This window comes from Pantherophis guttatus, chromosome 5 (assembly GCF_059756535.1).
Source record: "Pantherophis guttatus breed Tessera chromosome 5, ASM5975653v1, whole genome shotgun sequence".
NCBI lineage: Eukaryota > Metazoa > Chordata > Lepidosauria > Squamata > Colubridae > Pantherophis > Pantherophis guttatus.
Genome location: NC_142067.1, coordinates 86,398,854 through 86,424,219, shown reverse-complemented (window position 1 = coordinate 86,424,219; position 25,366 = coordinate 86,398,854). Strand labels below are relative to the sequence as shown.

The 25,366-nt window shown below is 37.6% G+C and overlaps 2 protein-coding genes across 5 annotated transcripts in view; both read right to left on the bottom strand.

Moving 5' to 3' along the window:
- The window catches only part of LOC148113502 (uncharacterized), a 30,265-nt gene extending 27,561 nt beyond the window's left edge, over positions 1-2,704 (bottom strand). Inside the window, exon 1 of the mRNA XM_087871443.1 lies at positions 2,447-2,704. The gene's annotated coding sequence lies outside the window, so the exon portion shown is untranslated. The remainder of the gene's footprint in view (positions 1-2,446) is intronic.
- Positions 1-13,140, bottom strand: part of MID1 (midline 1) — a 264,924-nt gene extending 251,784 nt beyond the window's left edge. For 2 of the 4 annotated variants that reach the window (XM_087871437.1, XM_087871440.1), the window contains exon 1: positions 12,863-13,095. The gene's annotated coding sequence lies outside the window, so the exon portion shown is untranslated. Of the gene's footprint in view, positions 1-12,862 lie in introns of all 4 variants that reach the window. The other 2 variants (XM_034435531.3, XM_087871433.1) reach the window with 2 other exon arrangements.
- Between the last annotated feature and the right edge of the window lie 12,226 nt (positions 13,141-25,366).

Below are 25,366 nucleotides of genomic sequence, written 5' to 3'. Positions count from 1 at the left end.
AACCGTGTCAGAGATGATCTGCTGAATATCATACTGACAGGGTGGAGGGGCTGACTCCGTGGCGCGCAAACCCGCAGCCGTGGGAGTAAAGGTTGCCTCCGGCTGAGGCCGCCGAGGAAGAGTGGCACTGCGCGAGAGGTTCACTGGTTCAACGCAGTGTGTCAATATCGCCTCAGGGAAAACTTCCATGTTCGGCGTCTGATACAATGGTTGCGGAGGTTGTTGAGGAGCCTGATGGACGGGCTGGACAGTAGCTTCAACAACGGGCGAGAGTGGAACTGGTAAGTGTACGAATGCAGCCTGTGTTGACTGGCTGCGCGCTTTCTCAAACTGACGCTCCAGAGCCTTGTGTCTCCTGGAGGTGTCCTTGTCTGCAGCTGACGAGTGTTTTGTCTTTTTAGAGCGTGGAGCAGCCGACGAAGACGACTGCGTAGCTCGTTTTCTGGACCTTTTGCGTTGCCTGGGCTGTTCGTGAAGGCGCTCGGGAGAGCTGTTGTTGTCCTCCAGATCCGAGGAGAGAGCACGTTCCGCCATGTTGGGAACTTTCTGTCACTTGTCTCTCTTTTTTTTTTTTTTTTTTTGGAAGAGAAGAAGATGAAGGTCAAGTAAGTAATTAATTTGTGGTTATGTAGATAGATATAAAGATATGGTTATTGATCTTTTTTTTTTTTTTTTTTTTTACAGGAATCAGTTGAGGATCGACGGATCAAATGTACATAGCCAAAGGTCTAGCAGGTAAGTCCAGGAATGGAGGAGGGGTTGGGGGGGTGGAGAAGCAGTGAAAACTAGCCGATTGCTCCACAGAGACAGGCTAGTTAGGTCCCCAAAACAGTAGAATAGAAGATTTGCCTCTAGGAACCAACTGCGCATGCGTGAGGCTATTGCCAGGCAGATTTGAAAGCCGTTGAAATTCTTTTTCTTTAGGCCAAGAAAATGGCGCCGAGCAAGGCTGCGGCCCGAGAGTGCCAGGAGAAGTTAGAAGGGCTAATCCTCCTTTTTCCTTCTCTTAGAAGCCCTGAGCGGGCGATGACTTTGGCCAGGCAAGCGTCCAAGGCGTCAGGAAGGCCCCTTATGGGGGGAGGGGAGAGCCGAAGGAGCGCGAGCTGCCGCGGAGCGCAGCTCCCAGCGCTGAGGCGGCTAAAAACAGGGCGCGCACTTTAAAACAGATGAAGCTTTGCCGCTTAGAGCCCCGAGCCGTTTCAAAGACAGAAGGAGGACAGCGCTTCCCGGCTGGTTAAATGCAGGCGAGCGCTCCGTTGATTAAGGGGCGCACGAGGGGCGCTCCGGCGCTTGCGAGCAGCTTCGACGACGACGGCGTCCGTGGGGGGAGGCTGAGACGGCGTGCGATCACTCAGAAGTGATCCGGACGCCAGGAAAGTAACGCAGACAATCCGGGGAGAGAGAGAGAGACGCCGCTGAGCGCAGGGCGTCAATCTCAAGCCGCCAAAGTAATAAAACAGTCCAGTCAGCGAGGGCGTGCTGTGGGCAAGCCGGGAACCTACCCGCACGCCTGCGGCTGTTAAATAGGGCAGTCAAAAGGCCAGGCTTCAGTAAGATCGGAAGTCACTGAGAGCGTGCCTGAAGCAGCAGGTAGACTCACCCCCAGCAGAATTTTTAGTGAAAGGAAGAGGACTGGAGTTGAAGAATCCAAAGTTTCTGGCCTAGTTCTAGTAGTGAACCAGAGAAATTTTCAGACAGTGTCACAGGCTCAACTGAGTGAACTAAACTGGGACTCTGTTGAGCAAGTGGGCATGTCTGAAGAGAAATCTCTTAAAGGAACACACTCAGTGTAGGCTACCCAACTACTGAACTACCCCAAGCTTTGGATTCTCCAAGCTGCGCGTTGGAGAAAAGCAAGAGGAGCAAATTTCGAACTGAACACCCTGCCCCTATGGTACCACACAAACATACATAAGTTTGTACTGATTCTCATTTCATCATTCTGGAAAGCCACTAGATTCAGTAGGCATCACTGCTTAAGGCACAAACTGGCACCAAAAGTGTTTGCTTTAAATGATAATTTCTCAATTAAAAACACGCAAGAGTACAGAATACATAGATGAGTACTGGTTTTTGAAAAAAAAATGTTTAGGTTTCAAGAGAAAGTGAATAAGGGAACAACACATAAACTGTTCCAAAAAGAGAAAGAGCTCCTTGTGAAAAAAATCATTATGAAAGGAACTAGCAAACCAATGGGGGGTGGGGGTGGGGATAAGGGAGGAACAGAGAGAGAGAGAATAGCCTCACACTCTTATAATAATTTACTCTAAAAATTCTACATATAATCAATTCTTCCCTGATTTCGTTCTCATTGCACAATTGATATAGGCATCCTGTTTCTAAGTAATCTCAAAAGAATGAAACACCCAGCAAACCCATCCTTTATCTTTTAACCTCAAAGAGATACAATCATTTAACTAAAACTAGACGCAGGCAAACCACATACCAACAGGAATATGCTCCTGATCCAACAGGCATCTTTAGATTTCACATTTCTGAATGTACCCATCATAACTTCTGAAGAAAGACAATAATTACTCAAGCACACAGAGAAAAGAGCCAATTTGGTACAGTGGCTAGAAACCAGGCGACTCTGAGTTCTAGTCCCAGCTTAGCCACAAAGTCAGCAGCATGATCTTGGACTGGTCACTCTCTCCCTCAGCTCTAGGAAGTAGACAATGGCAAACCACTGTTGAAATCTTGCCAATATATAGAACCTAGTGAATATTCCACACACAATGCAATAGAACACAGAAAAAAATGGGTTCTCTGAGCCCACTGGCAGAGTGGTAGAGTGGTTTTCTTAATGTCAGACCTGCCCCAATCCTATCCCCTAGGAAAGAAAAGTCTTCAACTACATTTGCTTAAATCAAAGGGTTCTTTTATTAAGAATGTTGGTTGCATTAAAGTCAAGCCAGCTCGGAAATTATCAGACTCGCCGGATACAAAAATGAGGTGTAGGTTTGCCCCCATCACATCCCTCCCTCAATGACCTGTCTGTTTCCAGCCAACCGGAGCTCGCCAAGATGTTTTGAGAACTCTTGAGATGTTTAGGAATAATCCACATATTACTCAGGATGCCTGGCCATGGGTTGCTGATACAAACAAGATCCTGCTTCTCTGGTCCTTATCACCTGTCATTTCCCCCTCCCAATTTTCTATCATACAAAGCTTTATTGCCCTTTCATCGTTCCCCCTTTCATCCTCCCCCTACTTCTTCTTTTAATGGCAGGATGACTATGAGGCTCCTGGCCGAGGCAGGCAGAGCTGACATTTCGCTTCTCATCCAAGAAGCTTCTTCAGCTCTGACTAGACGGTGGGGAATGGAAGGATTTATATTCCTTGCAGACAGCTGGTCATTTGCATTCTTTTAGAGTGTCATTGAAGCCGCTTGAAGATTTGTCTGTGTCCTCAGGGTCACCTGAGTAGTGCAAATGGGGGTGGAGCCTTCTTGGGACTACTGAAAGGACTGTGTTGTGAAGCTGTCCTTTCTGCAGGACATAACACAATCCTTTCAGCCCCTTTAGGACAACCATGACATGGATGACTGAGAATCTCCATAGACATTCTGAAGGCAAGCTATTCCACTGGTTAATTGTCGTCACTGTTAGGAAGTTGCTCCTTAATTCAAAGTTGCTTTTCTCCTTGATTAGTTTCCATCCATTGTTTGTCTTGCCTTCTGATGCTTTGGAAAATAAGTTGACCCACTCTTCTATGTGGCACCCCTCAAATACTGGAATACTGTCATCATGTCATACCTAGTCCTTTTTTTCTCTAGACTGGCCATACCCAATTCCTGCAACCATTCTTCATATGTTTTTGTCTCCAAGCCCTTAATCATCTTAGTTGCTCTTCTGTGCACCTTTTTCAAAGCCTCAACAACTTTTTTGTTAATATGGTGATCAAAACTGGATGCAGTTATTTCAGATATGGTCTTGCTAAGGTTTATAAAGCGGTACTAATATTTAATGTGATTTTGATTCTATGTCTTTCTTTATACAACCAAGGATTGTATTAGCTTTTTTGGCTGCTGCAGCACACTGCTAGCTCATGTTTAAGTGATTGTCCACTAGGATTCCAAGGTCCCTCTCACTGTTTTTGAGCCAGGTTTCTCCTAATCTGTACTTTTGAACCTTTGGCTTTTCCTGCATAGGTGTAAACCATACTTTTATTCACATTAAATTTCATGTTGTTGGATAAGGCCCATTTTTCAAGTCTGTCAAGATCTTTTTGAATCCTGAGCTTATCTTCTGGGGTGTTGGCTGTTCCTGCCAGCTTAGTGTCATCTGCAAATTTGATGAGTTCCCCTTCTATTCCCTCATCTAAGTCATTTATGAAGATATTGAAGAATACTGGGCCTAAGATAGAACCTTGTGGTACCTCACTGCTTACTTCCCTCCATGTAGATGTAGTACCATTAAGGACTACTCATTAAGTAGGATTTGTCAGTCAGTTACAAATCCTTCTGGTGGTGATGCTGTTTATCTCACATTTTTCTAATTTATCAAGAAGTAGGTTGCGGGATTAACAATGGAACGATAAAAGAAAAGGTTGAATTATATTATGTAAAAAGAAAATATATCAATGGATATAATGTATCAATTTTTATTAAGATGTTAGATGGTATCATTTGAGAAAATTGATAGCTATAATAATCGGGATATTGTTTAAATACGTATAACAATTGTAATAATTTGAACATTTTTCACTTAAGTAAAAAAGAAAAGAAAATTGAAATAATATATGATTATGATTTACAAACAAAAATTACTTAATTGGTGTTTATATAAATGGTATGGTTAAATAGATAGAATTTAGGGAAATAATTGGGAAACTATTAAATAGCATTATTTGAATTAAGAACTATGTTCAAATGTTAAATTGCTATATTTTTAAGATTAGTGATAAGATTTAAATTTGATAAAGTAATAATGGAATAAAGATTTAATGAGCATTATTTTATTTATTTATTTGTTTATTTTATTTCTATACCGCCCTTCTCCCGAAGGACTCAGGGCGGTGTACAGCCTGATTAAAAGCACAAAGACAGACAAACTTTAAAAATAATTAAAATTATTAAATGATAGGCTCAGTTTAAAACCCCAAATTTAAAATCCCATTTTTAAAAACCCAATTAAAATCTTTACCTTGATAGCCCAGCCTGGCGGAACAACAAGGTTTTGAGGGCACAGTGAAATAAACGGAGATCAGAGATTTTACGAATTTCTGGGGGCAGTTCATTCCAAAGGGCAGGAGCTCCCACAGAGAAGGCCCTCCCCCTGGGTGTCGCCAGCCGACATAATTTGGCCGATGGCACCCTGAGGAGACCCTCTCTGTGGGAGCAGACTGGCCGGTGGGAGGCTACTGGTGGCAGAAGATGGTCTCGAAGGTATCCAGGTCCAATGCCATGGAGCTCTTTAAAGGTGGTGACCAACACCATGAATCGTACCCGGAAGCATTACATGAAGTAATAAATAAATGTAAGGAAGTTTTAGAAATGGAAATAATTTTGGAATATAAACATGTTTGAACTGTATTGTTAATAGTGAGGATTTAGGGTAAGAATTGTGAAATGTACTATGAGATATTAATTGAATTAAGATTTAAGGTGGGTTAATAGAAGGGTAATTACATTGATTAAGTAAATATGAGTAAACTTTTTCTAAGATGGTATTAGTTGAAATATGTGATTTAAGATTACGAAATAAGTGTTATGGCAAAATAGAATATATAAAATTTTGTTAAAGATGACAAAAAATTGAACAAATTGATGACCGGATCAAAGCTCTGTTCCGAAAAGATGTAATTTGTATGTTTGAAAAAAATAAAAAAAAACTTTTTGCAAAAAAAAAAAAGCAAAAGAAGTAGGTTGCGGTCTACTTTCTCGAGTGCCTTGCTGAAGCATACTATGCTGAAGTATACAATGATCACAGCATTCACTGGTCTACTAATTTAGTCACTTTGCCAAAAAATGAAATAAAATTGGTTTGGCATAATCTGTTTTTAACGAACAAGTGCTGTCTACTAGTTATAACTTTATTTGTTATAACTTTATTTCTAGATGTTCACAGATGTTTTATTATTTTTTCCAGTATCTTCCTAGGTATTGATGTTAAGCTGATTGACCTATAGTTTCCTGGATCTGTTTTTTCCTTCTTTTTTGAAGATGGGAACCACATCAGCACTTTCCCAATCCTCTGGTAGTTCCCCAGTGCTCCAGGATTTTTTAAAGATATGGTACATTGGTTCTGAAATAATGTCTGCCAGCTCCTTCAGAACTCTGGGATGTACTCTGTCAGGTCCCAGTGATTTATATTTATCAAGGTCAGACAGGTGTTCTCTTACTATTTTCTTGTTTTAATTTTTATTTCTAGTCTGTCTTTTATAGTTATGTTTTTGGTAGGTTGGGGCTATAGTTTATTTTTGCATAAAGACTGATGCAAAGAATGAGTTAAGCAGCTCTGCTTTCTTTCTACTATCTGTTACTTCCTTGCCATCTTCTTTCTTTAGTGGTCCAACTGTTTCCTTGACTTTTTTCCTATTATTTATATGTTGAAAGAAATTTTTAAAATTATATTTGATTTTTGTTGCAAGACTTTGTTCATTCTGAGCCTTTGCTTTCCTGACTTCAACTTTGCAGGTTCGGGCTATCTGCTGATTTAATTATTCTGATAATTAAATAATATGACTTGCTCCTGTGAACTGTTGCCAACTGGCAAATAAATAAAAGTATCCAGTATCAGAGATTTGTGCTGTGCTTCAACTTGCATAAATCCTCAATTCAGTGCCCAATTTGGTTCTTCCTTGTGGTACAGTGATGACGACATTGGATACAATGTCCTCAGTTCAGAAGGTTTTACTGTGCCCCCTCGTTCAGGAAGACAGTGTATAAGGTGGAAAACATGGCACCTTTTGTATCTGTTCATGTACTTAATTGGTATGGGATCATGAAAGACTTTAAGATCCTGTTTAGACAGTTTTGCTTTGCAATCAGGATTATCACTGTTTTTGTCAATTTCAGCATCTTGCTGATGGGAGAAAGAGCCTCTTTCATTCAACCATGTGTATATTTCAATGCTACTTTCCCATCCTTATAAGTTGTTCAAAGTAAAATATTTCTATCTCTAGCCTGGGTAGCATCTTAAGATAAGAAAAAATGTGATTAAATCTTACATTTTCCCCTACGATTTGCTTCCAATTCCAATTCCAATCTATTCATGATAAGGTAGCATTCTTTGTTACCAACAAACAGCCCTTCCCTGCACTCCTGTGCTTCCGTGGGCTGCAGTGTTTCCTGAATTGAGCATCCGGTAAAAATGACATGCATAAACATAGACAGAAATCCCTTACATTATGGGTGGAATTGGCCACAAATATTCCTCACTATCCTATCGAATATCCTCTGCAAACCTCATTCTGTATTACAATGAACATTTTTTTTAAAAAAAAAATCAGAATGGAAAAAAGTCTACTTTGGAAATCCTTGCACTGATTCCTATTACATTTAATATGCTCCATCCCTTAAATTCTGTCTAGCTTTCCTATACATGTCATGCTGTTCTGATTAAAAAAACATGGGTATTTTATATAACAGATTTTAGGAAATCTGGTCAAAAGTTCTTATACCAATTTCTAATTACATATCGATTACTTTCTTTATACAGTTCTAATTTCCATGGAAACATTTATCCCATCAAGCATTGCTTTAAATGAAGCACTATCCTGGGAACATGCAAGCTGAGCATTTTCTTTTCCACTTTCAAGTTATTCCTTATCAGTTCTCTTTCTGATAGGGTACTGATGTCTTAGATATAATTTATTGTGAATTTATTACTGGATCATTATGTTTCTTCAAAGTATCTTGGCAAAATTCATAGTGTAAAACATGATGTAGAAAGTGAAACCAAATTATTTCCACTACAGTACCCAAGAATTTGGATTGATTTTGAATGGACTGAACTATATCTTAAGATAGATGTCTAGTCATGAAGCAATCAGGTAGCCCGAGTTGAAATATGAAGGATAACTGTTAAAAGTTAAAATCAAATATCCATTGGGACTCATGGAAATTATTTTCTTCTCCCTTCAGCCTTGTCTTACTTCTAGACAACTATAAATCTGTACATAAATGTACACATGAGTTATGAAATTCTTTGACACTATTTCTGTATTTAATATATTTAAGGAAAAGGCAAATCAGAATACTCTTGTGATAAAAACACAGTTTCATCTTCAAAATTAGCATTTTCTTCCATAAATTGTTTCAGAAACATTGAGAAATGTCAGTTGTGTTAAACTGATCTCATTTTTAAAATTTATTGCTGAGTAGAATGGAGAAAAGCCATAGGTTTTACATGGTAGTGGTGCTATTTATTAAATAGACGTTTGTAGCTGCCCAATTCACACATGACTTGGGTGGTATATACAGTAGTGGCCAAAATTGTGGAAACCTTTTGGGAAAAGTGTATTTTTGAGGTTTGATGGCTAATAACACCACTTTTTTTTTTTGAGTTTCAAGATAATTATATTCCACTGCTGGAATGGCCTGGGAATAGCCCAGACCTTACCCCAATTGAAAATCTATGGAGCCAACTAAACAAACTTGTTAGTCAGAAGCAACCGAGCAATAAAACCCAGTTAATAGAAGCAATAATTCAATCTTGGTTTCACATTATAACAGCTGCAGAACTAAAAGACATGATTCACTCCATGAGAAGATGTTGTAAGGCCGTAATTCATGCTAAAGGCTACCCAATTAAGTATTAATTGATGTGATAATTTTTGTATATCTAGGTTTTTAGACATGTTTCACTTTTCTTCTTTATACTGTAACTGCTATTCTAATAGCAAATCCTTCATAAAAGTTATTGCATTACATTCTTGATTAAATTATCTTTCCACTGATATATAATTTTATGGTACTACTCCCAAAAAAATGGTGTTATTGACTAGTTTTACAAAATACACACTTCCCAAAATGTTTCCACAATTTTGGCCACTACTGTAACTTTAAAAATCAATAATATAAAAACCTCAGAAATCTCCAACCATTGTGGCAGTGACAAATATGATCAGAGAAGCCACTTGATTAGTCCAAATCAACCTGGAATCTCGAGGCCCACTGACAGAACCATGTCTTCAGATCATTCCAGAAAAGAACCAAGGAGAAGCGAACCTTATTTCCAAGGAAGTGTGCATGCCAATGCATATTGGATGAACTGAAATTTTGGGATACTCATCAAGGGCAGTTCCATGCACAGTGCATTACAACAGTCCAACTGAGAGCTGACCAGGGCATGGGTGATTGTGTGAAGGGCCCAGGAATGGACATAGTTGGTGCACAACATGCAGTTGTGCAAAGGCATTTCGGTCATGATGCCACCAATTAATCAAACAGGAGCAAATTGTCATTTACAGTATATAATAGTCTTATCTGTATAAGATGAGATTGTGCCTAAAAATGAATATGATCACAAACACATGAATAAACACACTGTGTACTGTCAGGTAATAGTTTAATCAATATGAAATGTGACAAATGACTTTTGTATGCGAAAGAAAACTGCATAAAAAGAAATAAGTAACTCATGCTTCATTTTGTCAGTATTTTCAATCAAACAGATAAGACAATGCCTTCCTCCAGAGGAAGCTTCAAGATTTTGCAGCTTCAAAGATTTTGCAACTTTCAAAAATATAGTTGTTCCAGGCTAAACTGTTGATGGAATGAAAAAAATAGCAATGTACTTCAAGGGATAAGTAAGAAGCCACTGAAATTGTTTAAACTGTCTTAATTTCTTAAGAGAAATTAAGAAATTAATCTTAATTTCTTAAAGACCACTTAAGACACCTAGTGGTTAAAATCTGGGTCCAAGAAAAAAAATTACACATTAAAAATTGACTTCAGTACATAAATAGCAAATTGATACCATCTTTTTCATTTTATTGATTTATATCCCATCATTTTATGACTGTAATACTACACATCAAATCAGAATATATAATGCACCAAAATATATCTCTGCATACACAAATGTGCACACATAGAAAAACTCAACAGCAGTTCAAATGCTCAATTTGAACAATGGCACCTAAAAATAGTAGTCAGTATATAACAAATCAATATCATTAATTAAATTCCCACCTACAAGTATTGAAAGACCAGAAAAATTGCTTTATTCTTAATGAAGAGCAGATTTAAGAAAAGATTAGAGCCAGGGGTGGGCAACTATGGCCCTTTTATGACTTGTGGATTTCAACCCGCAGAATTCCTCAGCCAGCCATGTTAGCTCAGGAATTCTGGGAATTGAAGTCCACAAGTCATAAAAGGGCCATAGTTGCCCACCTCTGAATTAGACTAAACTAAGTGCTAAAATTATAAACAGTTAAATTCTTCTCTCATTTTTCTTGGAACACTTAAAGTTGGGAGTAAAGCACATGGGAGCTCTGCCATATCTGAGTCAAGGCACTCCACAACCACAGCACATTATTATTCTAATAGAGCAGCACCTTCCAGGAAAGGCTAAAAGCTGTCTGTATCTGTAACAAGTTTTGGCTTGTTGAGTACCATTTAATCTGTAACTGCCATCATTTACTGTAACCATGATCTGCAATGTGAAGAATGCTATGATTTCAAAAAAACCACTATCATACTTTAAACAACTTTTAAAGACACCATATCTAGGCTGCTCTCATTCAAATGGGGGGCGGGGGGCGGACGAAATGCTTATAAGTATAACTGCATAACTTAGATAAAAGAGGCTACGGAGTGTGTAGGAGCAACCTGCCTTTACTCTACTATGATCTCTATTACAGCCCTCCGCAGTTTTAATTCTTTAATGAAATGCCAAGAGAAGCAATCATAAAGGAAGTCCCTTCCCATGGGACTTCTTCAGATGATAAAGGCTGGGCAGTGGGGGTGGACAGTCTGCAGAGGGATGGAAAGATGCCTTACATCAAAAAAACAAAGCAAGACAGTATCCTCTGCAGATCAAGGCAATAAGCTACAGCATACTCAAGGCCTTCACCTAAAGACTTTCTTAAGCACAAAAAAAAAAAAAAAAGATTCAGAGATTCAGAAGTTCCATTTGCAAAGGAAGAAAACTTTCAGAAATCAGAAGACAGATTTTGAAACCCAATCATACTGTTAATGCAAATTGATTTACATCTTCCTAGCACTCCTCTTGTTTGGTAGATGCTACCAGCAACTTTGATTCTGCATCTCTCTGCTATATTCGAGTATTTCCAATTGTCCAGTTTCTTTTAATAACTCAAGTTTTCCTTACTGAGTATATACTAGGTGTATCCTTACACTTCATCCACCAGTGACAGTAGAGGCAACTTCCTTAGGGCAGTTTTCCAGAAGCAAAGTGCTGACACTTTTAATTACACTTCTGATGGTTACATGCCTCTATGGAAAAAGTGGCCAGGACATGTAGTGACATCATGTTCTCCAAAAACCCTTTTACATTCAATCTAATGGTAGTCCTTTCCTCATTCCAAGGAATTGTGAATTTGATATTTTAAGTCACTAAATCTTTTAGACACAGAGTGATCCTATCTGAGTTTTTACATCATAATTTGGTTTAGGATAGTTTAATATATCATTGTCTTTCCACAACATTTTCCTTACACACCATACAATAAAAGGTGAAAAGAAAAAAAGAGATGCTAGATTCAGATTCTTTGGGTCAAACTCATTATATGAAATGAGTTTTTATAACTATCTCATTATACTATTCTATGGCTGCCAAGTAACTCCAATAATATTTTATTCCACTATCAAAATAAATTTAATGTAGTTATGTTCATGCCTAGTAGTATCAAAATATTCAAGATGCACAAAAGTAGCTTTTAATTCCAAAGTATAATTTTTTAAATTTCTATTTAAAAAAGCATAAAATAACATTTCTTATTATTCAGAATGTAAATGTTAAATCTGTTATCCCATAATATTGCACTTAATATTTAGGATATAGCAACAGCACTTAGATTTATAAACCGCTTTATAGTGCTTTACAGCCCTCTCTAAGCAGCTTAGAGTCAGCATATTGCCCCCAACAATCTAGGTCCTCATTTTACCGATCTCGAAAGGATGGAAGGCCCTGAGCAGGTGAGAATCTAACTGCTAGCAGAGGGCAGTCAGCAGAAGTAGCCTGCAGTACTGCATCCTAACCACTGCCCCACCGCACTTTTTGCAAAAGAATTAACATATCGTACTATAATTGCTTCTTTCAGTTTCAATAATCAAATCCCCAAAGAAAGTAAAAATGAGTTTCTTCAAAACATTCATCTTTCATGGAAAAGGACAAAAATTTCAGAATTAAAATTCATATACGTGTCAGTATGCTAAAACCTTTGAAAAGGCAATCCACTTTTTTAAAATGTTCAATTTAAAACTCTGGAGAAAGGAACCCCTGAGATGAATGGAGAGAATTCATCTTTACCATTTTTATTTCATGCGTTTAACATTATTCAGATTCTGTTTCCAAGACAACGCATTTGTAAAAAAAAGTTCTCAAAATTCAAAACCAAAGGACGAAGCCCGTGTGAAACCTGCAATTCTCCCTCGATTCTTCTCAATTTACCGTCTTCTCCCCGTGCTCCCGCCAATCAGCATCTTCTACATTTGCTGAGAGGAAGTTCGCCATCTCTTTTGAGGAGAAAAGTGCATGCAACAGACGAAGCAGAAGCACACGCACCGTACAAGAAACCAGAGCTACGGACTCTGCCCATATCTGCTGCCCCGCAGCTGAATCTACTCTAAATTGTAAAAAGTGATTCCCAAGCGCTCCCAAAGCAAATTCTGGTTTTCCCTTCCGCTTTGAAAATAAATTAAGAATGTGTAAGAATGTCAATATCTTACCCTGATCTCCATTGTTTAATATGCCCTGGATTCCGTTTTTCTGAAGAAAAATGAAGTTACTAGCTTGTTCAGGCAGAAAGGAGGTTTCCTGCTTGCACGCCGGCTTTGCGTGGCTCCTCTTAGGACCAGCTGAGCGTTGTATACTGTAGTTAGTTCGGTTCAGGAAATTCTGCTCTGTCCAGGCTTACAATCACTCCCACTCTGGAGGGTGTGAGCTCTTACTTGTCTCTCCAGGCAGCTTAAACTCCAGCCAGGCTGATTTAAGTCTAATGGAAAGAACCAGAAATTTAACTCTAAAAATGCCAAATGGTTTAACATGCAATTTGGACAAGAGCCCCTGAAAAATAATATTGCTTTAAATGTATCCCTCTATCATAATTTTTGGATAAATTTAATATTCATGTTTGATTTTCTGATTCAGTAACCAATATTCAATCTTCACCTTTGCAAATAAGCTTATAAAAATCATTAGGCAATGCTAATGTTGAAGACAGAAGGGTTCAATAAATTATCTATACATTAAGGTGGAATCTTTTCTCCCCCTCAGCTTCAGATAGGTAAGTTTTCTGGCACTGGTTCCCAGTGGAAGCCATTTGATCCATAGTCAGTCTCTTCACAATAGTGAAGAGTGCTTCACCAACTATGCTGACCCCTAATTTCTTCTCCATAAAGCCACCTTCTCTCCAATCCTGTGCTTGCAGGATTATATCCTCTCTTCCATATCTGGACAGCACCCGCAGCCCAGGATGATCCTATGTGCCATACCATAGCAACTGGGCAACAGAAAAATATATTGAAAGGTGAGACTTGCTCCTCCAGCCCTTCATCACTGTCTCAATTCAGCCTTTCTATTTCTGAGAAGTAGAAGAAAGGATTAGGCTTAAGGTTGGGGAACCAGTTATTGATAATTGCTAACAACTTTGGGCTACACTGAGCTGACAGAAGACAATCAGCAACAAAACAATTGTAAGTTCTGTGGTAAGTGAGGAGCTTGAACTTGGATGCCCCTCATTCTAATCCAGCAAAGTCTCATTCAGGTTGTACCCAATTATTGGTAACTTCATGGATATGTTTGTGTCCAATAGAGAAGTGATTTACCTATGCTTATTTTTCAGGCAGCTTTTTTCGGTGTCTCAGACCAGCTTCAGCCCTGGTATATCCTGGTGGTTTCCACACCCAAGTACTAATTAGATCTAACCTTGCTTATTTTTTTAAGATTAACTCAACCAATTACAGAACACTGGCTCCAGCCACAATTAAAATCGGCATTAGAGATTATTAGTTTGCCTGAGGGAGACAAAGTCCTGATCTACTTTTTTTCCTTTTCTCTCTCTCTCCCTCATCCACACTGATAAAAATGTTCTTTAAGTCATCCATAATTCCTATAGCAGTTCTTGTACAAATTATATTAAAACAATTATTCCATATTCGTTCAGTAAACAAATACTAACTTTAAGCCTGCAGATGAATGATATGTAATAAGGAAATAGTAGACAATTTCATAGGCTGGTTTTTGCAGATATTTTCCTTGATAGTGTTGGAAGTAAAATCAAGTCTGGTTCCAAGTCAAGAGAAAGATGCAGGAGTCAATGAATTTGGAAACAAGCTACAGGAAAGGAGGTCTCCACTTATTTATGAATCAGAAGCCAAGTGACTCAGCATCAATTCTGGGACAGATGACAGCTTGGCATGGGTGATTTTTATACCCTTTTGGACCTTTGAGATTGAGATACCTGGTGGGGTTATTTGATTAGATTATGTGCCTTTTTGTATTCTAATCGTCCCTATTTGGTTTCCTGGTCAGGGTCAAGGCTTGCCTTGGGGAAAGGTGGAGACTGGAAATTCTGTGTGGCTTTGTGTTTTCTGACTTACCATATTTTTCGGAGTATAAGACGCACTTCCCCCCCCCCTAAAAGAGGGTGGAAATGTTATACACTGAATACAGCTATTTTTGGCCTCCTGAAGCCCTGCCCCGCTCGTCCCATTTTTGCAAAAAACAGGCCTGCTTTTGCGAAAAACAGGGTGCACAGAGGGTTTGGGAGGCCTGCAGAGTGCTCCTGGGGGCTGGGGATGGCAAAAACGAGGGTGTTTTGCCCTCCCTGCCCCCCAGGAGCACTCTGCAGGCCTCCCAAACACCATGTTTTTTTCAAAAACGGGCCCGTTTTTGGTCCATTTTTCACAAAAACAGTGTTTTTGCCCTCCCCCAGCCTCCAGGAGTTGCAATCGGGAAAAAGGTCCTCTCGCTCAAACACAGGGATACCCACACACTTCCCTTGCTCTCCTGGGCTTTAAATCTAATAAATTTTGATGTTATTCACCTCCGTTGAACACAAGACTCAGAACTCCCTTTACTACCCTTGCTGCAAATGGGCAAGGTCTGAGAAACCCACCCACAGACACAAGGGATCTGCTGCTGGCAAGGTGGAGGCTTACCTGGGCCAGGTCCATTGGTCAGGGTAGCCTGGAGTCCCATCTGGCATGTCAAATTATTGGAAGTAAAATCCAGTCCAATTCCAAGCTGGGAGAAAGATGTAGGAGCCAATGAATTTGGAGGCAAGCTGCAGGAAAGGAGGTGTCCATTTATTTAGGAATCAGAAGCCAAGTGTCTCAACATTGGTTCTGGGACAGCTGACAGCGTGGCATGGGGAGTAGAATGATTTTTTTTTATCCTTTTGGACCTTTGAGATTGAGAGTGCCTTTCTGTATTCTAATTGTCCCTATTTGGTTTTTTGGGTGGTGATCAGGGTCAAAACTAGCCTTTTGGAAAGGTTGGGAATATAAATTTGTGTGACTTTGTTTTTTCTGACTTACTCCTGTCAATTCAGCCTGTCTCGCTCTTTTAACCAAGGTTACTCGAGGCCATTCTAGCTGGGAGGCAGAGATTGCTTTAGCTTCTTTGGATGGTTTTACTTTGCCTTCTCTGGGGGCATGGAAATAAAGGGAGGGGGTGTCTTATGATTCTTCCTACAAGAGTTTACCCTTAACCATACTTGTTGTGTTCTATATGTAAACAAAGATACATTCTGCCTGGTCAGATAAATTTGTTAACTGATACGAACACTTTGAGAAAATATTTATTATTTATTCATATTTGTTTGTTCCTATAACACAAAGACATATGGTACATATATGTCATCCACGTTTTCCTGAAGAAAATGAGAACAAAACTAAATATATTGCAGGCCTGGACCTGAAATCAATGGATTCAAGTTCATTTTTGAATCCTCGAACTTGTCAAACTTCCAGGCTACAATTAGCCATGCATCCAAAATAGCTCAGTTCAGAAGATAATGGATAAACACAGGCAATGGGGGAGGTATGATTGTGTCTTGCATTGAGTGTACTGAAATATCAGCATTTTTTTTTACTACAGCATTGCCTATAAGTCAGAAAGTGTAACATTCAATTCTGCACTTGTGCCAGATATATATTCTGACATGCTGTGACCCAGAGCTAGAAAGTAGAGATGTTTCTCAGTCCTAGCTTTCCCCCCTTACAATATTTATTTATCTCCTAAGTAGCAGCAAGATACATGCCTTACGCTCATATTATTCTGAACTATACAGGAACATTATCTTTAGTACATTATCATGGATGCTATAGTTAGTTATAACTTCCTTTTTCCTCAGAGATATTAATATTTGACTGTAATGGTTCAGATCAGCCCATTTCCATTTCAAGCCAAGGTTGGACTTCTAGGGGGAAAATACAAAAATCAATGCCAGCAAAAATATTGACTGAGAGAAACAATGGAAAGGAAGTTGAAGCTTGACTGGAGGATGAATTATCTCTACAAACATTACTTTGCAAGAAAGAAGAGTCAGTTTAGATTAGATACAGAAAAGCTTCCTAATCAGAAGAACAGGGCAGTGATGGATTACTATGCCGAAAGCTTACATAAAGATTAGATAGAATTTAAAACCTACGACACTAGATGAAAAGTATGGGTTGAACTTCAGACTGAGTTGATTCCTCATTACAAATTAATAGAACAATCCACTCCCCAGATCATAGATTTCAGTGTGCCAGAAACCTCAAAGAGTGCACTAAACTTAGTCAATCTAATATATGTCGTGTATAATATACAAACATGTCCAAAATTTACTGGAATGTCTTTTAAATAACATCATGTTCAGAAATATTGTCCCTGCAGGCCAGAAAATGGGAGGTCATAACAAATTAAGCTTTGGACCTATGGGTTTATTGAATAAAATGTATTTTTCTTAATATAAAATGAAGCAAAAAGAAAACAGACAAAACATCTATAAAATGTTATTTTATACACTAAAAAGTAGAGTACTCCTTTGATTTAAAAGTGGGACTAAAAAGAGGAGGTTTGCACTAATTACCATTACGAGATACTGTATATCTGATTGATAAAGATTAATTAATGCCAATCAGAGGTGTCTACAATGGAGAATGGGGGTAAAAGGTCAAAATGGTTGATGCAACCACAGGATCAAGGCCCCATCCTTTTGCATATGTATACATTGCATACATATACCAATGTGTGGGGCTTTGATAATGTGTCTGTGTCTGTGTCTGCATTTTGGTCTTCTGCTTCCCATGTAGACAATCTTGTAATCTTGGCTCTAATAATTTTTTTTTATGTTTTTTATCTCATTCCCATTCATTTATTCAAGTTGCCTAAAGATTCTTTTTTCTATATTCCTGTTCCACAATAATGTTTACTAGTTTCCCAGACTCTCATTATCAACATTCATTAGAGTGTAACAGGCAACTATCACTAACCTATAAATTCTAAATTACAACAAAACTGAAACAATCTGGATGACACCAATTAATACTTATTGACATACATTTAGACTTTTAATTGGTAATTAAAAATTCACTTTCTGACATTTATTTAGCAATGTCATCATTTCCACTTCAAAAAAAGAAACTAGGTTCAGATCAGTTACAGACTTATCTTTATTCTACTGTAGTTTCCCAGACATACTGGCATATTTATTGTTCTTTATTTATTTACTTATGCTCTTCATCATTTACTAATTTTACAGTTCAAGTCAAAATCTCCCACATGCCATGTCATAAATAGAGGGGCTCATAGTTATTAATTTTCACTGACTTTTAGTCAGCTGAAGTATGCATGTGCACAGATGTGTTTATGTACACATTTATGTGTATGGAGGTTTATTGTGAGTATATAGATAGTAAGAAATAAAGGGGAAAAGGTGACAACCAGTGCTACTCAGCTCCAGACAGATCTGTTCTGTAAAGTTTCAATCTCAAGGCTGGAGAAAAAAATAGCCAGAAGAAAGAGCAAGGATGAAATTCTGAAGTGACATACACACACACACACACATATATAAATAATCATCATTTTAGCCATTGTCTAACCACTGCAGATTGAAGGCTTCTTCCGCATGCTTCTAACCAATATGGTCCTGAGCTTTCTTTTGCCAATTGGGCCTGTAATACTTGCTGATGTCATAGATCCATCTTGTTTTAGGTCTTTTTCGTGGATGCTTTTTATCAAGTGGGATCCATTCTATGATTGCCTTGGTCCACTTGCCATCAGTTCTTCTTGTTATGTGACCAGCCCATTTCCATTTCAATTCTTTTACTCTCTTGATGATACCTTACACTTTCGTTTGTTCTCTAATCCATGTGCAAGTCTTTCTATCTTGTCTTGTAATGCCGAGCATGTATCTTTCCATGGCTCTTTGTGCCACTTGTACCCTTTGTATCAATTGTGAGTGTCCATGTTTCACTGGCATATGTTAGAGCAGGTAGCACACACTGATCGAAAACTTTTCTCTTCAGGCATAGAGGGAGGTTGTTCTTGAAAATTATGCTTAGCTTGCCAAATGCCTGCCATCCACATTTAACACGCCATTCAATTTCCTTTATTGTATCACCTTCCATTGAGATCCATTGGCCAAGGTATTTGTAGTGGTCTACTATGTCTAGTTCTTCTCCAGATATATTTTTCTTTCTTTCTTTGGTGAATGTATTGAATATAACCTGACTCTTTTTCAGGTTTATTTTTAAGCCAAATGGTTCTTCTGTTTGTGCAGCTCTTGTATATGTCTTTGTAGCTCTTCTGGGTCTTGTGAGAAGAGAACAACATCATCTGCAAATCTTAATAGGCGCCATTGATTTTTATTCCATCTTTTGCCCAGTCTAGTTTGAAAAATAGTGTTAATGCCTTGGTTGAGCAATGCATTAATTATACATACTCTGTGTGTGTGTGTTAAGTTTCTGTCTTTCTCATATGTACATAGTCACCATGACTTATACAACCCTATGTATATGATGTATCTGGTTATCTATCTACCTATCTATCATCTATCTATCTGACACTATATCATTATAAACATAAACTAACACATGCACACACACAAATGTGTATGTGTATATATCCATCCTTGTATATACCGTCTATACACATATACCTCACATTTACCTTCCAATACCAGAAATCAATGGGTTAGATTAAAAATATAGTAATTGGAGCAACACCACATAAAAGGTAACATCGCGTTCATCATCTGTATTACATGAAAAGATGAAGAACAAGTGAAATAATCTTGCTTAAAAAGCCAACTCATTCAGGGAGTAATATTGTTTGCACACAAAAATGGAATGAAAAGTAATCAGAGTGAAAGGTAGCCAAAATAATGGTGGTAAAAATAAAAATGTGAATAAGCATTCATTTTCCTCTAGTCTTGAGAATTCAAAGTGGGTTGAGTGGTATTTTTTTCTCCCTCTATTGCTCTTTAAAATAATGCACATACAATATAAAAGTAACATCTACTTAGGACATAAGTATATAATAAGATCAAATCAAACATTTGTCATGCAAGAAAACTAAATGTATTTACTATATATGTATTTTTAAAAGACATCTTCCATTCTAAACACTCTCTAAAATACTTTATAAGATTATACATATAGAATTATTTAATTTTTCTAATTAATATGCATTAAGCTAAGGGTAATTTATATTTAAAATCATTGCAAATATTTAAAGGCCAAAAAGTCAACACTAAAAGTTAATCAGAAAGATTTTTTTTTCTTTAAGGAATCTATAGATCCTGAATAATGTTGATGTTAGTTCCTAGTATGTATGCATGTATGTGGTCTTGCCTATCTTTTATCCAATGTAATTATTTCAAAATCGTGTTAATATTTGGAAATTTCATTCACTTTCAAATATAAGTCATTTTCAAATAACAGTATTATGAAAAAAAGTAAGCAAGATCCATTGATATTGCTTAACTTTGTAGATGTACTTTTATTTAAATCCAAAATTTTGAGCTGACATATTTTTCCATATTGATTTCCATGGAACTGAGTCAAATCATGAAGGATTTTGCCATATGTCACTGTGAGGTCTTACTTTATTTTCAGAAAATAAGAAGGCAATTATAACTTTTCCATCCCTGCAACTGTGTTTTCCATGAGAAAGAAAATGACTAAACATGCTAGTATAGCAGTAAAAGAATGAATGGTAGGTAATTAGTTGGGGGAAAAAATCTAATCATCTAGAATACTGTATGCAATATAACTTTATTTCCAGTGGCATAGAAGGATTCCCAGTTTCGTAAAAGTGGCAATTGGTGTGTGTGTGTGTGTTAGTGTTTTTGTGTGCATTTAAAATGCTATTTGAATTACACAATATGTATTACTGTATATTTTCTAGGATCACAGAGATTTATCTCACCTATAACTGGGCAGAAACAACCATTTGAAATTCTACAAATTTGTGTCAAAAAGTTGTGTGGCCTTCTTGTCTGAATACTTTGAAATAAATTAGTGCCCCTATTAAAACATATGTCTTAATAATGTCTTCTGATGTGATTAAAGTTTAGAAAACCAAGATAGCAACAGACCATTGGACACACATCCACTGGCCAGCTGTCATTAAATAAATGCAGAAACTCCACATTCTTTTATAAGAGTTTATTTAAATTTCTCTTTCCTTTGAAAAGAATTTCTAAAATTTGTTTAAAAGTAAATTTAAAAATATTATTATTATTAATAATAATAAATTTCACTAAAGATTAACCAATAATAATAATAATAAATTTATAAATAATTCTTTATATAATATTTTTTCATATCTGCAGCTGGGGGGAAAAAGCTGAAATGTCTGCCAAACCTACAAACTCACAAAAGAAGCATGTCAAGTCATATTTTAATTTTCAAAAACAAATTCATACTTGTGGATTTTTTTCTGTTTTGTTGCATAGTCAAAGGCCCAAAACAGAAATAATAATAAATGCATTAAACAAACATTTGAGATAAATCAAATATATTTGGCAGTTTTGTTGTGTTTCAGTACTTTGCTGCTTCAAGAATGGAGAGTAAATACAAAGACTTAAAACAGATAGTATTCACATTTGATTATGTATATTCTTTTTTAGTATCAAAGGTTACTAGATAGCATCACTGCTTGGAGTTATTAGAATGTGGATAAAAGTCAAGCTTTGTTCCTCTTGTTATATATTCCAGGCCTGATGCAGTCTTTAAACTAAACTAAAGCACAAAATGCAGCCAAGATTTTAATAGCAGATGGCTTATAGGGAAATCTATTCTCTTTTAAAATACTTTAAAAATATACTTCTGATAATGCAAATGCAAATGTTTCTGGAATAATTCCTTAAAGTAGGATGAAGTCACAATCGCTTGATCTAGGATCACTGTACTAGACCAAGTATAGTATGCTATTTCTTTATTCCACAATTATAAAGCAAGCATTCCACCCACCATTTACTGCTATAGATAGTGATGATCCACTTAAAAAAAAAAGTTGAACTGCTTTAGAAGTCATTGTTGGGTGGAGTAGCTCTTGTTGTCTACCATTTGCAGACGAATACATTCAATTTCTTGGCTTGGAATTATTCCCAGTAATGTCATCAGTTCAACATTTCTGTTTCAGAGCCATCTACAAACCATTTGGCCAGACTTTTGGCTGGTTATCTTATAATAATGCAATAGAAATCAATGAAGTAATGACTATGAATTACAAACTTGTCTCCAACACACATTTAAGGCATTCCAGTTCTGTATCCAGGGACAGAGATAGTGAATCTGTAATGCTCCACATTCTACAGAATTATAATTCCCAGCATTTCTCCAATTGCTTGCATTGGTAGGGCTGCTAAGAATTATATTTCATCAACATCTGAAAGGTCATCAATTCTCTGGCCCTGCTGTAATCCACCTTTTAAACATGGATTTATTGACATTTACACTCTTTATCATGTCCATGTGCCTGCTATTTCTACATTTCTTGAAATTTAAATCTAAGGGGTAATAGACCAACCATTTATCAACAACATATATATTTATGTGTTAGATTTAGATCTTGCCTCTTGTTCAAAAGTAAAGACAGTATACAAAAAAATATCTAGTTTCATTTTTTTCTACCAAACTCTGTAAGGAAGGCAGGACTATGAGAGAATGACTAAAGATGTTTTTTTATTTATTTATTTATTTAAAACAATACATCAAAAAAAAGAAAGAAATAGTCAAACAAATGATCGTGACAGGAACTTTACATGATATTTACACTTTCTATGGTATGTAGGCTTCAGTCAGATTTAACATATATTAAACATAATCCTGGTTATACTTGACTTTTTGGGCGTCTGTTGTTCAACCAAACGTACCATTTGTCCCAACATTGGAAATATACGGAGTCCTTTTGATCTCTCAATGCTTTAGTCAGTCTGTCAGCTTCCGCATAATCCAAAATTTTCTCCAAAATCAAATCTTCAGCCGGCAGATCTTTCCCCTTCCAATGTTGGGCGAAACATATTCTTGCTGACGTGGTGATAAATACACACAGACACCATATATTTGTGCCTATGTTGTCTGGCCTGATGTTCAGTAGATAGTACTCTGGTTTCAGAATTAGGTTATAACCTGTGATTTCCATGATCCATGCCTATATAATTTTCCAGAATTCAGTCGTCCTGGAGCAGGTCCACCACATGTGGAAATAGGTGCCAATCTCCCCACACTTCCAACAGTTTGGTGAGGGATTTGAATACATTTTAGAAAGACGAGCAGGTGGAAGGTGCCATCTATACAGCATCTTTTACACATTTTCTTTGTATGATGTTGCCCACAGGAATTTCATATGTTTAAGCCAGATTTCTTCCCATTTTGTCATATCAATTGGATAGCCAATATTTCTCCCCCAGGCAATCATAGAGTCTTTAACTATTTCATCCCCTATCCAATAGTCTATTAAAAGTTTATATATCCTTGATAACATTTTGTCCTCTTTTCCTAGAATGATATTGTCCAGATCATGCTGATTCAAATTAATACCATCTTGTTCCCTATCTTTTTTAAATTTGGAGCAAATTTGGGCATAAACCCACCAATCCAGTTGTCTTCCCTGCAACTCCAACTCATTTCTTGATTTCAGACTACCACGGGGGTCCAAAAGTTCCCGGTAAGAGAGGTGATTTTCTTTGTTATATAGAGGCCTATACGTTATAGCTTCGAGTGGGACCAGCCAAGAGGGGATTGAAGAGTAAAATTTACCCTTAATTTTCTCCAGGACTCAATTAGAATATTCCTCACATAATGTCCTGCAAAGCACCTGTGCTTTGGGATTTTGTTTTGCCAAAGAATATAATGCCAACCTTGATGTAGCTCCTCCCCTTCCAAGATCAACAACCTCCTTCTTCTCAACAATATCCAATCCCTGATCCAGACTAAATTTGCGGCCTGATAGTAGTATTCCCATTTTGGAACACCAAATCCTCCTCTTTCTTTAAGCTCTTGAAGCATTTTAAGTTTGATTCTGTTTTTTTTATTTTGCCAAATGAATTTAAGGACATAGTAGTTTAGTTTTTTTTTTTAAATTATTATCCAATCTAGCTGGTGCTGTATAGAATAGGTATATCCATTTCGGGAGTATGTAAGTTTTTATAATTGCTATTCTACCTAGTAAGGATATCTGCATGTTCTTCCACTTCTCTAGATCCTGACCTGTTCTCTTGAGAAGGTTCAGATAGTTGTCTTCTTTGATCGTGGAGCATTTGGCTGATATAATAATACCTAGGTATTTTAGTTTATTTACAATTTGGAACCCCAAATTTGCTTCTAATTCTTTCCCTTGCTTTACTGTCAGATTTTTGGCAATAATTTTAGTTTTTTCCCTATTGACTTTTAATCCCGCCACCTTACCATATTTTTCTATTTCCTGGGTCAGACACGGTCCCGATATCAACGGATCTTCTAATATAAATACTAAGTCATCAGCGTAAGCCTGCACCTTATATTGTTGATTTTGGATATAAAGACCTTTTATCCCCGTATTACGTCTAATTTCCCTCAGTAAGGGTTCTAATGACAGAATAAATAACAACGGGGAAAGCGGACACCCTTGTCTAGTTCCTTTCTCAATATCAATTTGACCGGATACATCACCATTAATTGAAATTTTAGCAGTCTGCTTCGAGTAAATTGCACGGATTGCCCGAATAAATCTTTCTCCAAATTGCATATGTTGCACCTATTAAAAAGCTCCAGTTCACACGATCAAAGGCCTTATGTACATCCATGAATACCAGGGCCAGATGTTGTTAATCTTTTTAGTATCTTACTGTATTAATTGATGTTGACAAACTAAGCCCTATCCTTCAATTTACCTTTTCTCTGGTGATTGCTTTTCACCTATGAGCCTACAGAAAGAGGTTGTCATACATGCACAAAAAGAGAAGTAACATCTGCAGGACTGGTAACAAAGCACAGCACCTATCTGAATGTTTTGCTACATATTCTTAGCCCAGCGCTTTGGTTTTGACTCTACAAGAAACAAGACTGTAAGCTTTCCTCTGTACTTTTTTCATTTTTTTCTTTTTCCTATTCTTAATGGAGAATAGCTATATCTTTCCATGGGCTTATTTACATTGTGTTTTCTATCTCAAATCCTAATATGCGTAGCCGAAGAGGAAGATGGCCCAGCGTGTCATCCTGGACGACATGTAGGGTGGCGTTGGCTTGTCCCCGGCGAGCAGTCCAAGTGATCACAAGCAGGCTTGTGATCGGTGACAATTGTAAATGACCTTCCATACAGGTATTCATGGAAGCGTTTAATGCCGGCTACGATGGCGAGGGCTTCCTTATTGAGCTGGCTGTAGTTCCGCTCCGCTGATGACATGGTTTTGGAGAAGTAAGCAATGGGGGCTTTGGTGCCGCTGGGCAGCTGGTGGCTGAGGACAGCTCTGACTCCATACGGTGAGGCGTCACAGGTCAGGATCAGTGGGAGCGACTCATGGTATTGGATGAGGACGCTGTCGGAGGAGAGAAGACTTTTGATTTTCCAGAATGCTGCCTCTTCTTCCTCTTCCCACTTCCAGGGTACCGCCTTCCATAGCAGGCGGTGGAGTGGTTCAGCAATGGTGGCTTTCTGGTTCAGAAAAACACTATAAAAATTCAGCAGACCCAGAAAAGCCTGAAGCTCCGTTTTTGATTTGGGGGCTGGAGCCTCGTGTATAGCCCTGACCTTGCTTT